The sequence below is a fragment of the Antechinus flavipes genome, chromosome 1 (genome assembly GCF_016432865.1).
Source record: "Antechinus flavipes isolate AdamAnt ecotype Samford, QLD, Australia chromosome 1, AdamAnt_v2, whole genome shotgun sequence".
NCBI lineage: Eukaryota > Metazoa > Chordata > Mammalia > Dasyuromorphia > Dasyuridae > Antechinus > Antechinus flavipes.
The window spans coordinates 694,499,356-694,517,602 of NC_067398.1; the positions used below are offsets into that span (position 1 = coordinate 694,499,356).

Genomic DNA, 18,247 nt, shown 5'->3' on the forward strand with positions numbered 1-18,247 from the left:
TGACTGAACCCTTTGTTTGTGGTATTTGACTGTCAGCCTGGCCCTTCGTTCAGAGAATCTCAGTTTCCTCATCTCTAAAATGGGCATTTATTTTCACTAATTACTTCCCTTGGGTGTTATGGGAAGACTATAAGATAAGCACCTTTCTCTTGCATCTTTGTGACCCCTTGGACCACAGCACCCTCTGGTGGCGGACCACCCCACACTGGAGCCTTTCAATCTCTTTCTTTCAAAGTCTGTCCAAATTGTACTTTGAGGGGTTCTTTATTGATATCATCTTTATTTCTTTATTGATATTTTTTTACATCCCTTCCATTTTCCAATATATCCCTTCTCAACCCAGAGAATCATCCTTTATTTTTTATAATAGCATTTTATTTTTTGAGATACATGAAAAGATTGTTTTCAACATTTACCCTTGCAAAAACTTGTGCTCCATATTTTTCTCCCTCCCTCCCCCCTTCCCTCCTCCTCTAGTATCCAATATAAATTAAACATGTGCAGTTCTTGGGGAACGGCTGAACAAGTTGTGGTATATAAAGATAATGGGATATTATGTTCCATTAAAAATGATGAACAAGCTGATTTTAGAAAGGCCTGGAAAGATTTACATAAACTGATGCTGAGCAAAACAAGCAGAACCAGGAATACATTTTACACAGTAACAGCAAGAATATAGGATGATCAACAACGAAAGGTTTGGTTCTTCTCAGTGGTTCAGTGATCCAAAGCAATCCCAATAGACTTTGGACAGAAAATGCCGTCTGCATCCTGCAAAAGAACTAAGGAGACTGAGTGTAAATCAATACATGCTAGGGTCACTTCTTTTTTATTTTTTTTTAATCTTTCCCATGGTTTTTCCCTTTTGCTCTGATTTTTCTCTCCCAACATAAAGTAATGTATATTAAAAATAAATTTTAAAATAAAATACATGCAAAGATAGTTTTCAACATTCACCTCCACAAAACCTCGTGTTCCATATTTTTCTCCCTCCTTCTTCTCCCCACTTGGTATCTAATATAGGTTAAACATGTGCAATTCTTCTATACACATTTAAACATTTATCATGCTGCCCAAGAAAAATCAGATCAAAAAAGGGGGGGGGGGGGAAATGAGAGAAAAAACAAGCAAACAAACAACAACAAAAAAAAAAAAAAAAGTGAAAATTTGTTGTGATCTACATTCAGTCCCCATAGTCCTATTTCTGGGTGCAGATGGCTCTCTCCATCCCAAGTCTATTGGAATTGCCCTGAATCACCTCATTGTTGAAGAGCCGTGTCCATTACAATTAATCAACACATAATCTGGCTATTAACTATATACAATGTTCTCCTGATTCTATTCACTTCTCTTAGCATCAGTTCCTGTAAGTCTCTCCAAGCCTCTCTGTATTCATCCTGCTGGTCATTTCTTACAGAACAATAATATTCCATAACATTCATATACCATAACTTATTCAGCCATTCTCCAATTGATGGGCATCCACTCAGTTTCCAATTCCTTGCCACTACAAAAAGGGCTGCCCCTAATATTTTTGCACGTGTGGGTCCTTTTCCCTTTTTTATGATTTCTTTGGGATACAGACTGAGTAGTGAGACTTCTGAATCAAAGGGTATGCACAGTTTGATAGCCCTTTGGGCACTGAGAGCCATCCTCTGCAACAAAGAATAAAAAAAGAGAAAAAAAAAAGTTCAAAGAAATTAACTCACATTTAGAGAGTATATGCAATATTTCACACCCATAGTCCCCCACTTCTGCAGGGAGATGCATCCTCATACTTGAGTTCTTGTTTTGAAAAGTAGGAAAATATGCCCGGTTAAGTTGCTTTTCAATTCCTCCAAAGAATTATTTTCTAGCTTCTCTACTTCTCTTTATCTTAAAAATTGGGTCAGCTAGGTGGCGCCATAGTGAAGAGTGCCAAACTGCAGAAATACAGACCTGCGTTCAAATTTGACCTCAGACACATCCTACCTAGGTGACCCTGGCCAAGTCACTTAATTCTGTTTGCCTCAGTTTCCTCATCTGTAAAATGTGTTGGAGAAGGAAATGGCAAAAAATACTCCGATATTCTTGCCAAGATAATCCCAAATGGGGTCACAAAGTATCAGAAATGACTTAACAACAAAATAAAAGTTTAGTTTAAAATAAAGCTGGGGCAGCTAAGTGGCACAGTGGATGGAACATTAACTCTGGGGTCAGGAGGACCTGAGTTCAAAGTTCTATGACCCTATACAAGCCACTTAACCCCAATTTCTTCCAAAATCAAAATACTAATAATAAAAATAATGGAAGCGAAGATTGATGTTGGGTGGAGCTAAAATCTGGATGATGTTATAAACATGTTCAGGAATGGGTTGGGCTAGCTCATATTTGAGTTCCTTTTCAACTCAAGATTCTATGAGTCTGGGGTTTTCTCTTGATGAACTATATAGGCCAGGTCCTCGGTTTCCCCTAATGAGATTTCCTGGGGGGAGGGGGAGAGGGGCAGGTCTTCCTAGTACTTTAAATCAGTATCCATAATACTATATATCCATATGACCATCAATTGGAGAATGTCTGGGTAAATTGTGGTATATGAACGTTATGGAATATTATTGTCTGTAAGGAAGGACCAGCAGATGAATACAGAGAGGACTGGCGAGACTTACATGAACTGATGCTGAGTGAAATGAGCAGAACCAGGAGATCATTATATACCTCAACAACGATACTGTTTGAGGATGTATTCTGATGGAAGTGGATTTCTTTGACAAAGAGACCTAACTCAGTTTCAATGGATAAATGATGGACAGAAGCAGCTACACCCAAAGAAAGAACACTGGGAAATGAATATAAACTGCTTGCATTTTTGCTTTTCTTCCCGGGTTATTTTTACCTTCTGAATCCAATTCTCCCTGTGCAACAGGAGAACTGTTCGGTTCTGCAAACATATATTGTATCTAGGACATACTGTAACCTATTCAACATGTAAAGGACTGCTTGCCATCTGGGGGAGGGGATGGAGGGAGGGAGGGGAAAAATCGGAACAGAAGTGAATGCAAGGGATAATGGTGTAAAAAATTACCCTGGCATGAGTTCTGTCAATAAAAAGTTATTTTAAAAAATACTATATATCCATGCAGATTCCAGCCAAGGATTTGGTCACCCCAAAGAAGTGCCTCTATGAATCCTTCCAATCTTTCCACAGATCTGAAGTCATAGGAAAGGGTGGCCCAGATATATGGGGAAATGTTTTATTCCTACTTTTCTTAATATGTTTTTTAATTAAATGTGATTTTGAGGTGGTTATTGTGTTCTCTAGCTAAGGAGTAAGAATAATGATATTAGAGGGGCCTGGGATATTCCTTGTGAGTGGAGAGACCCATAAAGTACACAGGAATAGCTTTTCTGGGGTACGCATAAGAGAAATACTAGAACGAATTGCTACATTAAAAGAAAAAAAAACTGAATTTCACAGGGAAATGACTTGTCCAAAGTCACACAGTAGTTAGCAAGTTTGTGGACGTCGGTACTCAAAGCCTATTTCAATATTCTTGAGATTCTATCATGTGTTTGGCTCCACATTAAGTACTTATTGGGGATGAAAGGGATATATTAGAAGTAGCGGCTAGGTGGTGAAGTGGATAGAGCATCTGTCCTGGAGTCAGAAGGATCTGAGTTCAGATTCAGCCTCAGATACTTGTTAGCTGTGTGACCCCCACTGACTGTCCCTCTAAAAAAAGTGGATAGAAATTCTCCCTATTTCTAATCCTTTTTTCCTACCTTTGCCCAAATAATCCCTGAAGCCCATAGTCCCGAGCATGTCATTCTTACTCAAAAGCACACTCCCAGCTGCCCAATGAATAAACTGGCCTGACTCGTGACATTCAAGGCTTCCCAAAGGGTTCCCTCTATTTCGTGGGTTTTGATCAGACTGCTTTCTGAGCTCTGTTTGGTCTTGCTCCTCTGCCATCCCCTTTACTTCCACTGTCCCTCAAGTCTCAAATGGATTTTCTCACTTTCTCCAACAATTGAAATTCATACCGTCTTAAGGGTTCAACCCAAGTGGCTTCTCCTTCAAAGGGTCTTCTTACTTCTCTTGATGCTTCCTAATATTTTACCTGTCTCTCTCCTTTGCATTTCATAATAACAGCTACCATTCATATAGCCCTTTAAGTTTCGCAAAACGCTTTGCAAAGATAATCTCATTTTTTCCTCACAACATCCCTGGGAAGGGTTTGCTATGACTATGCCCATTTTATATATGAGGCAAAGAGAGGCAGTGGTTAACTAATTTGCCCAGAGTCACATAGCAAGTAAGCATGGGACTTTCTGATCCCAACTTAAAACTCGATCCACTGCTCCATCTAGCTACGTCTCATCCCCTTGTAATAAAGATTTTTTTTTTAGAGTTTCCTATGGTGTGTTTTATATTTCCCCCACTTTCCAAAGACATATAAGGATAGTTTTTAACATTCATTTTTATGATTTTTGAGTTCCAAATTTTTCTCCCGCCCTCCTTCCCTTCCCAAGACAGCAAGCCATCTGATACAGGTCTACATGTACAATCATGTTAAACATATTTTCACATTAGTCATATAAGAGTGATTTGTATATTTGCCTTGAGAGGTAATGTAGTATAGTAGTTATCGCACCTGGGTTCAAATCCTACTGTGGATATGTACTAGCTGTATGATCCTGGACAAGCCAAGATTCATTTATTTGTTTAGTTTTTTTTTTTTTTTAACTAGGTGAAAAAGGAGATTTTTTTTTGCCTCAATTTTGCCTCAAGGCAATTGCCTTAATCATTGCATGAATTCAGGCTCAATCAAACTGAGACCTGTGGAAGACCTCACCTTAAAAAAGTCAAGGTCTCCCATTACATCCTGGGTCATCTCCAGTGGTCTTGATCTTTATCTGGCCACTAGATCCAGATGACTCTAGAGAGAAAAGTGAGGTAAGTGACCTTACACAGCCCTCCCTCACATAAATTCAATTCAGTTGTATATTACACCATCATCTCCCTGATGCCATAGTCCTCTTTCAGAAGAAGAACAAATAACAACAATCTCCTAATCTCCATTTCCTCATCTGTCAAATGGGCATAATTTTGCCCATCATTCACAGGGTATCCATGAGCATTAAGTGAGGTTCTCCATAAAAGCACTCTTAAATCACTATATAAATGTCAGTTTAATCACTATGATGGGGTCTGCCTTACATGCAGATACTTGGGATGGGTCTCCCCATACAGAGAAGCAGCTCCTAGGACAGTCCTAATGCAAGGGATAAATCTCTTACAGAGACCCTTAGGGAGCATGCACAGACATTCTGTAACTGGTTCTGGTCCACTGACCGCGAGGTGAACGAGAGACTTTTTGATTGGACATGGATGCATTCCATCGGCTTCTTTCATCTTAATTGCCTCAATTCTTTCCGCTCTTCTGCTCCATCAGTTCTGCTCCATTCCCAGCATCCAGGGAGAGAAAATTCCATAAAGGGAGAGCCCCAAGAATGGGTTTTCCCCCTGACCTTCACATTCGCTCTTTTCCATTTTAAGGAGCAGTGCCTCCCTTTAAGTTGAAGCTAAAATTCCTCACCTTTTCCAATCCCTCTTAATACACAACTGTCTTCTCTCTCTTAAATATTTCTTCTTTATCTCATATATAACTTATTTGTATATATTGCTATTAATTTATTCTGTATCACTGCCAGCTATCTAAGGGAGGAGGTGGGGGGGAAGGAGGAGAAAATTTGGAATAGAAGGTTTTGCAAGGGTCACTGTTGAAAAATTACCCATGCATATGTTTTGTAAATAAAAAGTTTTAATAAAAAAATAATAATTTATCATGTTTCCAGCTTGTTTGTATAAAATTTTGCACCATTAGATTGTGAGTGGGGACTCTCTTTGTCTTTCTTTGTATCCCCCACCGGCTATATGCTTAGCCCAGTGCCTGGCAAATATAGTAAGCGCTTAATAAATGCTAACTGACTGACTTTGAACATGAACTTGGTAAGACCAATGCTCCAGAAGAGTTGAGTTAATCTGAGCCCTCCTAGAAATCTACTGGACATAGGCAGGATTTGGGGGGAAATATTTATATTTTGCTCTTGCTGTATTTTTAAAATAAATTTTTATTATTATTACAGTCGGATCTGACTCTTTGTGACCTGCTGGGGTTTTATTTTTTTTTTAATTTTATTTTATTTAATAATAACTTTGTATTGACAGAATCCATGCCAGGATAATTTTTACACGACATTATCCCTTGCAATCACTTATGTTTCGTTTTTTCCCCTCCTTCCCTCCTCCCCCCCCCCCAAGATGGCAAGCAGTCCTATATATGTTAAATATGTTCCTGCTGGGGTTTTAGGGGCAAAAATACTGGAATAGTTTGCCATTTCCTTCTGTTGTTCATTTTATAGATGAGGAAAATGAGGCAAACTGAGTTATTGCATTGTAAAATCTAATCAACAATCACCATTAATATTTAAATAGAATTGAGGTTTTCCTCATTGGCACCTTAAAGGTAGGGGAAGGGTGCCAGAGGTATTGGTAGTCCAGAAGAAAGATAATCAGTCAATCCTTGAGGGTTTCCCTCACACAAACACTAAAGAGTAGCCATATCCTGCCTTGCTCTGGAGAAGAGAGCTTACTTGCCATTTTAATATTCATTTAGGCAAGTCATTCTACATTTTCTGAGTCTCAGTTCTTTATCTGTAAAATGGAAATAATTCTACTTTCACTAACTCCCTCAGAAGGTTGACTTCAATCATTCAATAGGCACTTATTAAGCACCTATTGTGTACCTGACACTGAATTAAGAGAGAAAGAGATACAAACCAAAAAGAAAAATGACCAAAAAGAAACAATTCTTGCTCTCAAAGAGCTCATGTCCCATTAGAAAGAAACAACTAAGAAAAAGTTCTTGCCCTCAAGAAGCTTACATTCTATTAAAAAGAAACAATGTGCACATAGATAAATTGTATATGTAGAATAATCTAGAAGAAAGAGCTGGAAGAGCTCCGTTTCTTTTTACAAATGAAAAAACTGAGGTTGAAAAAAGATTAAAAGAATACTATATGATGATCAATTCTGATGGACATGGCCCTCTTCAACATTGAGATAAAACAAATCAGTTCCAATTGAACAATAATGAATTGAACCAGCTATACCCAGTGAAAGAACTCTGGGAGATGACTAAGAACCATAGAATTCCCAATCCCTCTATTTTTGTCCACCTGCATTTTTGATTTCCTTCACAGGCTAATTGTACACTATTTCAAAGTCCGATTCTTTTTGTATAGCAAAATAACTGTTAGGACATGTATACATATATTGTATTTAATTTATACTTTAACATATTTAACATGTGTTGGTCAACCTGCCATCTAGGGGAGGGAGTGAGGAGAAGGAAGGGAAAAATTGGAACAAAAGGTTTGGCAATTGTCAATGCTGAAAAAATACCCATGTATATAACTTATAAATAAAAAGCTGTAATAAAAAAAAAAAAGCTGTAATAAAAAAAAGAAAGAAAAAAGATTAAAAGGCTTGCCCAGGATGGCACTCTAAGTAAACAGAATTTGAAGTTAGGTTTTCCTGTGTCTCTGGAAAGAGGGGGAGAGCTAGAGTCGGGAACTTCTGCGTTCCACTCCAGGCTCAGACACTTACCAGCCTTGTGACTTTGGCCAAGTCACTTTACCCCACCTCAGTTTCCTTCTCTGTAAAACAAACTGCAGAAGGAAATAGCCAGTCAGGCCAGTGTCTTTGCCAAGAAAACCCCAAATGGAGTCAAAAAGAGTCGGTCACTACGGAACAGCAACACAACTTCCTGACCCAGGGGGCCCAGAACTCTTTCCGTACTACAGGACATAAATCAAACTTCAAAGAAGGCCAGAATTCAAGGTGCTAGAGATAGCCAAGGAGAGCCTTACAGGGGAAGGGTACGACTTGGGCAAAGGCCCAAAGGTGGGAGAAGATTAGATTGTAACGTCCTTGGGCATAGGTGCTATACTGTATTTATCTTGGCAATCCCAGAGCTGCTGAAGTGTTAAACAGCTATTTGCAAGGCCTGAGTAGCTGCCCTGGTATTGGGGATATTTTTATCCCCTCCCGTTAACCATTTGTCCAATAGCCCCATTCTGGGCCGGTGACTGCTCCTACCCCTTTTAGACATGCTGAGTCAGGGGCCGACCCCCTCCCTCTGATGGAGACTCTTTCCTCACCCCAGACTCCCAGGCTCTGAGGATTTTTCTGACCTTGGCAGAACTGGGGGGACTCTCTCCTTTCGGGGCCCCAGAAAAGGAAGCAAGTGGGTCTTAATTGTCACTTGAGCCTGTTGCCAGAAGCGTCTGGCAGGCGGTACCCTCCCCCTCCCGAGCTGAGCCGTTCTCAGGTCTCACTTTGTATAATTAAAAAGAAAAATAGAACAGCTGATGTTGCCCAACATGTATTTAAAGTGACATTGCAAGCTGTGGGAGTAAGTAATGGAAGCTTTTTAAGGTTTAGATGAAAAGGCTCCAAGCAAGACTGTCTCTTGACCTGGGACTGGGCCCCGTTGCTATTAATCCCCAGGCCTGGCCCCAAAAAGCCTTTTAGTCTGGGGGCATTTCTTTCCAGGAGAACAATTTTAGCGTGATAATAATAATAACTCCCTACATGCCTGGAGCTTCGTGTCAAGCAATCCTTGAGGGCCCACAGGGAAGGCAAAGATACTCCGAGTGCAATGGGAGAAGCATTGACTTTGAAATCTGAGCTCCCGGTTCCAATACTACCTCTAAAACTCCTTTTGGTGACCTTGGGCAAGTGATTTCATCTGTCTGGACTAGAATTGCCACGTCTGGAGGGTTTGGACTCTGTGATCCCTGAGGTCTCTTTTAGCTCTAAATTCATGATTTGCTATCACATATCAGATTGTTTGCTGTCTTGGGGAGGGGAGAGATAAGAGAGGGAGGGAGATAAATCTGGAATACAAAGTCTTACAAAAATAAATGTTGAAAACTTTCTTTACATGTATTTCAAAAAATAAAATACTATTAAGTGGAGGGAAATAAATAAATTCATGATATGATCTCTTTGAGCCTCAGTTTCTCCCTCTGTAAATCTGAAGAGGGGTGGGAGACCTCCCCTAGATGACCTCTAAGGTAGATCTTACCTTTGATGTACTCCTAAACTTTTGCTAGAAACTGAAGCACCCACTGGGAGGCTAGACTCCCCGACAAGTCAGAACTTAACTCACACTGGGACATCATCAAGGCCTAAGACCCAGAATCAGCTACTGAGAGAGCTCCCAGAAGTAGACCGGCCAAGGGGTTAACGGTTTCCTTGGTGTTTTCTAGTAGAATTCTGTCTGGTTACAGTTAGGGCAAGCTTTCTGGCCACAAGAGCTTTCTTTTTTCCTAATGGGAAAAGAGAGAGGAAGAAAATCTATTTTACTTTATTAAAAAAAAAATAACTTTGAAAACTCAGCAAGCTAAAGGTTCCTTCTAGTTTCTAAATCTCCAGTCCTATGGCATCCTGGGGCAGCCCCATTGCACTGTGGGAGCTCTAATTGTTAGGAAGTTTTCCCTGACAACATGCTGGATTTACAACTTCCCCCATCACTCTTGGAGTTACCCTTTGGGGTCAAACAAATCAAGGCTAATCTCTCTTCCCCATGACAACCCTTCAAATCCTGGAACTCGGCTTCCATCTCTCCCTCTTCTCAAGACTAACCCTGCCCAGTTTCTTTGACTTACTCTTATGTACTATGTACTCAAGTTGCTTCATGATCTGTCTTCCCAGGCTGGACTCTAGCTTATCAATATCCTTCCAAAGAAATTCACTGCTCAGAGCTGGACAGAGCACTTTCCAGTGTGCTCTCAAAGGGGCAGAGAATAGGGGGGTCATATACCCCATATTTCAGTCTCTTTAAACGGGCTGTGCTCCTATTAGCTGCATTCACATCCAGAATGTCTGGCTACCGAATTTCCCTTTTGGTTTGGTTTGGTTTTCCAAAAGTTTAATCATATTTTAACAAATACATCAAAATAACTATAGAAAAATTATATTCTGATTATTGTTCTGTAAGAAATGACCAGCAGGATGATTTCAGAGAGGACTGGAGAGAGTGACATGAACTGATGTTTAGTGAAATGAGCAGGACCAGGAGAGCATTATACGCTTCAACAACAATACTATATGATGATCAATTCTGATGGATGTGGCCCTTTTCAACAATGAGATGAACCAAATCAGTTCCATTCGTTCAATAATGAATAGAACCAGCTACACCCAGCGAAAGAACTCTGGGAAATGAGTGTGAAGCACTACATAGCATTTCTAATCCCTCTATTATTGTCCACCTGCATTTTTTATTTCCTTCACAGGCTAATTGTACACTATTTCAAAGTCCGGTTCTTTTTGTATAGCAAAATAACTGTATGAACATGTATACATATGTTATATTGAACATATACTTTAACATATTTAACATGTATTGGTCAACCTGCCATCTGGGGAAGGGGGTAGGGAGAAGGAGGGGAAAAATTGGAACAAAAGGTTTGGCAATTGTCAATGCTGAAAAATTACCCATGCGTATAACTGGTAAATAAAAAGCTATAATAATGATAAAAAAGAAAAATCATATTCTGCCATAAGTGATGTTTAATCAAGATGGCGAGATATGACCCTCAAGTTTTAAGGTCATTTTGAAACTTTCAAGTTGAACGTCAGAGAAATGTTACCATTTTGATAAAGTAATTAGTTAATGAGGCATTTGAGCTATAAACCTTAAAAGGGAAGAATTTTGTTGTAAAAAGGTCTCACCTATAAAATGGAAATTCACAACTTTCCCCAAGGTAAGCCCATGCAAGTCAATTAGAGAGACCACATAGTTAAGTCAGAGAAATCATTACAATACACTCTTGTGGCAAGTCACAACTAAACGCACTTTAATTAACTTAGTATTAGAGATCTTTTCCTGCCTACTGATGCCAAATACACTTTAATCATTTGTCATGTTTTGTACTTAACTTGTATACAGTTACAAGCTTCTTGGAGGATTTCAAGACAGAGCACAAGATTTCTCTGAGGACAGAGGTTTTTCTGTAGATCCCAGTTGATTTACAACCAAAACCAGTGATCCTGGATTCATCTGTAACACACCGGAGGGAAAATTCGTACCAAAAGAGTGGAACAGCAGCTGAAAGGTGTTGATCCAAAATGTCTGACAACTTTTAGTTTGAAAATGTTTTTAATGCTGAGCATCTTTCCAATAAATGATTTTCACTATTTAAAGCAGACAGAGGTTTCCTGGAAACAAAAAAGTAAAATACTTGATAAATACAATTTGAAATTATTCTACCCTTAATAAATTCACCATATGAACAAGCCTTGTGCATCTTTAGGACTAAGACTTGTACCCTATTAAGTAATTCAAGTCATTTTAATTATCATAAAATATCAATTTCTTTAGTTGAAATTCTGTTTCATAAAGAATGTGAAAATATAAAGTATTAAATCATCTCTTTTCCCTTCACCCTCATATAAAAATTAATAAGCAGTGAAGCAATTTGGCTCTTAGAAATAAATGTTAATACCAAATGAAAAAGGGTTATGATTACATTACAGCTAAACCTCCTGTAATTATACACTGAATTCTTTGGGGAAAATCACATCTGAAACTATAAAATCAAATCATAATGAAAACAAAACAATTTCCAAACACCAGGTAATCAATTGATACTTCAAAAACTAAAGCCCTTTAAAAACTGAGCTGACCTTGGAAGGATAGAGCCATAAATGGGAATTCATGCTCTGCTCATTAGGAAGCATCCCAAACCTTCCTCAGGGCAAGTAGCAGAAAAAGCTCCCTCTAATAGGGAGGGATTGGATATCACAACATGAGAAGGCTGCTCACTCACCCTCTCCGCCCCCATTTTCCAAGGAGACCTTGTCACCAGTAGCTCCCCGTTTAAATTAATTGTTTTTTTTTAATTTTATAAACTTAAAATTATTTTATTTTTTCAATTATAGGTAAAGATAGTTTTCAACATTCTTAATGTGTTATTCTTGATAAGTAGGCGCTAGGGTTACTTCATAGGATCATCTATTTAAAGCTGAACAGGAATTTAGGAGCCTTGAAATCCAATCCCCTCGTTTTATACATGAAGAAGCTGAGACCTGGATTGGTGAAGTGCTTTCCCAAGGTTACACAGGGAATAATGATCTCAAGGGGATATAAACTCAGATCTTCCTGATTCTGACCAATAATAATTATTGTTGTTGTTCACTTGTATCCTTCTCTTCGTGACCCCTTGTGGGATTTCTTTGGCAAAGATAATGGAATGATTTGCCATTTCTTTCTCCAGTTTATTTTACAGATGTGGAAACTGGGGCAAACAGGTTGAAGTGACTGGACCAGGGTCACACGGCTATTATGTGTCTGAAGCCAGAATCAAACTAACAAAGTTAAATCTTTCTGTTTCCAGATCTGGCACTGAATACATTGTACCACTTCCTATATTATTCTATATTGGTTTTGGTAACAGCCTTATTCAAGTCTTTCCCACTCCAATAAATCCTTTTCCTCACATGCAATGTTAATTTCACTACTCAATAAACTCTATTTTCTTAGTTTCCTTATTTTCTCCACTTTTCTTCCTCTAAGCTTTATTTCCTCATCTATAGAATAAGAGGCTATAAATGTTGCCCCCTTCCCTTCCAGTACAATACATGGTACAGGGGGCAGCTAGGTAGTGCAGTGGATAGAGAATTAGCCCTGAAGTCAGGAGGACCTGAATTCAAATCTAGCCTCAGACACTTAACACTTTCTAGCTGTGTGACCCTGGGCAAGTCACTTAACCCCAATTGCTTCAGCAAATATATATATATATATATATATAAAATACATGTTGCAGTTAGAATGTAAGCTCTGTGAGAGTAAGAACAATTAATTGTTGCTTAAGTATCACATAGCAGATATCTAAGAAATATTTGTTAATTGATTGGCTGATCCATGATCTCTAAAAAAATTTCTCAGACTCTTCTCAATCTTTTGCCCTAAATTCGCTTCTAACATTAAAGTCCTCTCACCGTTAAGTATCACAGAGTGGGGAGACCCTAAAGTTGGTCTGAGCAGAAAGAAAGAAGGAAAGCTCCCTCTGGGCTGGGCAAGTGGGGGAGGGGCCCCTGCAGGATGGAGAGATTATCTTCCACCCCCAAAACACCCCCCCCCACTCCATTTCCTCTGGAAAAAAAAGTTCCATTGTTCTTTTTTCCGAGGGCCAATCAGACCCCTGCCCTGCCCCCACTGCAGGCCTTTCCCGACCCACATCCCCACTCCTCTCCCTCCCAGTCCTCTTGGCCATCTCGGTGGGGAACAATCTGTCTTCAAAGCTCTAGGGAGGCCTGTTTGGAAAGTGATTAATCCCCCCCAACCCCTCCCCTTAATGGCTTAGTCAAATGCTAATATTACCTCTCCTCCTCTCCCCCCAAGTTCTGAGAATGGTGTAGTCCAAGATTTCGTCCTTTCCTCCAACATATCCCGAGAAAGCTGGAAAATTGAGGACTAAATGCATAAAGGTAAATGAATGGACAGAAGGACTGACGGATGGATGGATGGATGGATGGATGGATGGAAGGATGGATGAAAAAGTTTTGGCTAAGCTCCGATATTTTGCCAAACCCTATGTCAGGCGCTAGAAATACTAAGACAAAAAAGCAAGATAGACCTTGCCTTCTTAGAGCTTATCTTTGAATGGAGCAGGCAACACATGAAGGGCATTAGAATCCTGGGAAGGAAGAAATTATCAGAAGGATCACTGGAACTGAAGGGCAGCTTTTTGTCATAGAATCATGGATTTCAAATATAAAGGGACCTTTGAGATCATCAAATCCAATCCCTCTTCCCTTTTGACAGCTGAGGAAACCAAGGCAGAGATGTTCCACAATTTTCCCAGCCAGTGAGTATTTGATTCTGTATACAAACATAGATCTTCCTGACCCTGTCCATTATACACACAGTGATTGTTTTATGTAAATTCAACTTTATGATTTTAGGGAAAGAATTCTGAAAGAAATTTGCATTCAAAAAAAAAAAAAAAAACCCAAACCACACCAATATTACTTTTACTGTGTTCTCTCTCTATGCTCTGGTCCCTCTTCCCATCCACCACTCACCTCCACCAAAAAACCAGCTTTCTAAGTCAATGGAGAAGAATGGACTCAGGACTCTAAAAGGGGAAACATTTGCCCCTTCCTGTCCACCTGCCTAAATATCTGAACCTTTATATAGCCGTCCCAGATCCTGCATGTCACCTGGTCTGTGTCCATGTCCAACCTCCATGTTTTACCTGGGTTTTTTCTTCTCAAATCCAGCAAGCCATATTCCTCCTCCTGCTCTTGATTCTCTGTCCCCTTCTCCCTAGGTCCTTGCATCTATGCGGGACCTCTTCCTTCAGGACTCCCTTTCTGTCTCCCTGCCTCTCTCCCTTCCTTATTATATTAAATTCATATTAGGTTAAAATCGCTTTACTGTCCAGCCATTCACTTCCATAAAGAGAGAATGAGAAGCAGCGGTAGTTGTTTGATTCATCTTCCCTGAAATAAAATGATATCTGAGTCCCCAAGGTGGAGAGAGGTCCCTTGTAGCAAACAAGGTCTATTAAAAATATAAAAATATAAAATATAAAAATATAAAAAAAAAGGTGTCAAACACTTGCGATTGGACACACTGTACAATGGACTCATTAGGACATATTTAACAGCAACAACCCAAAAAACTCAGTAGAACATAGATAATGCTATTGTGTGGTTTTCTAAGTCAGTGTATGCTTTATGTATGATTTTAGCGGCCTCCATTCCTATGAGTTCAACATTTGTGCTGTAGAGCCATTCTGGAGAGCAATCTGGAATTATGCCCAAAAAATTATCAAACTGTGCATACCCTTTGATCCAGCAGTGTTTCTATTGGGCTTATATCCCAAAGAGATCTTAAAGGAGGGAAAGGGACCCGTATGTGCAAAAATGTTTGTGGCAGCCCTGTTTGTAGTGGCTAGAAACTGGAAAATGAATGGATGCCCATCAATTGGAGAATGGCTGGGTAAATTGTGGTATATGAATGTTATGGAATATTATTGCTCTGTAAGGAATGACCAGCAGGATGAATACAGAGAGGACTGGAGAGACCTACATAGACTGATGCTAAGTGAGATGAACAGAACCAGGAGATCATTATACACTTCGACAACGATATTGTATGAGGATGTATTCTGATGGAAGTGGATTTCTATGACAAAGAGACCTAACTGAGTTTCAATGGATAAATGATGGACAGAAACAGCTACACCCAAAGAAGGAACACTGGGAAATGAATGTGAACTATTTGCATTTTTTATTTTCTTCCCGAGTTATTTCTACCTTCTGAATCCAATTCTCCCTGTGCAGCAGGAGAACTGTTCGGTTCTGCAAATATGTATTGTATCTAGGATATACTGCAACATATTTAACATATATAGGACTGCTTGCCATCTTGGGGGGGGTGGTGGAGGGAGGGAGGGGAAAAAACGAAACATAAGCGAGTGCAAGGGATAATGTTGTAAAAAATTACCCTGGCATGGATTCTGTCAATACAAAGTTATTATTAAATAAAATAAAATTTAAATTTAAAAAAAAAAAAAATTTGTGCTGTAGATCTTTTAGTGAGTCTGTGTTCTTCTGGTTCAGCCCCAAGGCCAAGCTGAGTGAAAGTTTTTTTTTTTTTTTGACACTATGGTTCTGGGCCAGGCCTTTGCCTTACATTCTGTCTAGTGAGAAGACATACAGACACTTATTCTTTCTCTGCCTCAGTTGTCCCATATGTAAAATGGGGTGAGTAATAGCATAAAATGAAATTATTTGTAAAGTATTTTGCAAATTTGATATCAAGATCTTCTTGATTCTAAATCTGGTGCTCTATCCACTATGGCGCCATCTAGCCGCTTCACTTTGAATCCTATTAGCCAAATCCAAATTGAAAATATATCTGAGAGAGTGAAAATATGTTGTTTCAATAACAGCTTGAAGATGCCTGAAACAAAAGTGTGAATGAAGAAAAAGTATTAAATGATTTCCGGATACAGTTTAGGATTTCTTCAGTAAACTTCATGCTGAAAAGCCCCTCCCTCCCTCCACTGAAAAACAAGTTCTTGTGATAGAAGAGAGAAATAAAGAGTTAATCAATGAACACAACCACTTAAAAGAGCAAATATGTAAATATAAAAGTGAGAAAGCAGAAAGAGAGGTAAATCTTTAAATAATATTATTTGATAAGCATTTGACTTTTTGAAATGATTTTCAAAGTGATTTTGATCAAGAAAAATTAGGAATTTGATTTTTAAGCAGGTAGATGATACTAATTTTCGTTGCAAAAATTCTGACATAAGAAAGGAGAATGAGGAGGCAATAACATGATAAGAATTACTCTGATAGCTATCTTTTAGATAAGGTGACTCGCTTTGCTTAAATATATTGTGTAGCTAGGCCACAAAATTTTAAAAGCAGAGCATTGGTTAATAAATATGGTTAAACACTTGTAAATAAATACATTTATAATTCAAAAAAAGAAAAGAAAGAAAATATATCTGAGAGCTAGAATTTATTTCCCAAGTTCCTATGAGGATGAACACTCTAAACAAGGAATGATTTCCCCAATTATCTTAAGATCACCGAGATCCCCTAAATTCTTCCAGGGCCCAACTACTGTGAAGTTATAAGCTATAATAATCAGGGTTTCCCTTTGAGCATACATTTCAGGACTTGGTGGGGAGGGAACCTCATTAATTGGGGAAAACTTGGGCACCTGCTAAGGCAGATGCGATAACATTCTATTAAAGCAGAGAAGTTCAGAATTCAAGAAGGGGGGTAAGGTCTGAGATCAAAGGATGACAGCAAATAGCAAAGTGAGAAGTGGGACTCAGGAATCACAACCTGAGCGGTTTCTGCCAATAGATAGGATGGGTGTGCCTTTAATTCAGAACACATTTCTTTTTTAAAGTCTTATTTAATATTTTACTTTTTTCCAATTACATATAAAAACAATTTTAACATTTTTTTCAAAATTTTAAGTTTCGAATTCTCTCCCTCTTTTCCTCCTTCCCTTCATTAAGAAGACAAGCAATTTGATATGGGATATACATGCAAAACATATCTCCATGTAAGTCATTCTATGAAAAAAAACAGACAAAAAAGCCCAAGAAAAATATAGAAATTAAAGAAAAAGTATGTTTGAGCTTCATAGGTATCTACTATGCATATGGTTCTGGGCTCAGCACTGGGTGATAATTTAAATTATTTATTGTGTAGTAGTTAGATGTTGGACATAGAATCTTCTGATTTTGCTGTTCTTCAATTGTTTTTCAGTCATGTCTGATTTTTTATGACTCCATTAGAGATTTTCTTGGCAATGTCACTGAAGTAGTTTGCTATTTCCTTCTCTAGCTCATTTCACAACTGAGGAAACTGAGGCAAACAGAGTCATCCAGCTAAGAAGTATCTGAGACTAAATTTGAATTGATGAAGATGAGTCTTTTTGACTGCGGACCTGGTGCTCCATTCACTGAATCACCTACTTGCCCTTGGAATTAGTAAAAAAAAAAAAAAAAAAAAACCTGGATTCAAATCCTACTTCTTTTTTCTTTTTTTTAAATTAAATAACTTGTTATTGACAGAACCCATGCCAGGGTAATTTTTTACAGCATTATCCCTTGCACTCACTTCTGTTCCGATTTTTCCCCTCCCTCCCTCCACCCCCTCCCCCAGATAGCAAGCAGTCCTTTACATGTTAAATAGGTTACAGTATATCCTAGATACAATATATGTGTGCAGAACCAAACAGTTCTCTTGTTGCACAGGGAGAATTGGATTCAGAAGGTAGAAATAACCTGGGAAGAAAAACAAAAATGCAAGCAATTTATATTCATTTCCCAGTGTTCTTTCTTTGGGTGTAGCTGCTTCTGTCCATCCTTGATCAATTGAAACTGAATTAGATCTCTTTATCGAAGAGATCCACTTCCATCTGCCCAGTATAAGCCCAGTAGAAACACTGCTGGATCAAAGAGTATGCACAGTTTGATAACTTTTTGAGCATAGTTCCAAATTGCTCTCCAGAATGGCTGGATGTGTTCACAATTCCACCAACATTGTATCAGTGTCCCAGTTTTCCCACATCCCCTCCAACATTCCACATTATCTTTCCCTGTCACTCTAGCCAATCTGACCGGTGTGTAGTGGTGTCTCAGAGTTGTCTTA

The 18,247-nt window shown here is 38.8% G+C and overlaps 1 long non-coding RNA gene across 1 annotated transcript; it reads right to left on the reverse strand.

Annotated features, from left to right (window-relative positions):
- Window positions 1-318: 318 nt before the first annotated feature.
- Window positions 319-11,816, reverse strand: LOC127543663 (uncharacterized). Its single transcript, XR_007949277.1, has 4 exons — window positions 11,741-11,816; window positions 11,144-11,272; window positions 9,219-9,378; window positions 319-782 (listed from the first exon to the last, which is right to left on the reverse strand). It is a non-coding gene; the product is annotated as an uncharacterized LOC127543663 (long non-coding RNA).
- Window positions 11,817-18,247: the final 6,431 nt, after the last annotated feature.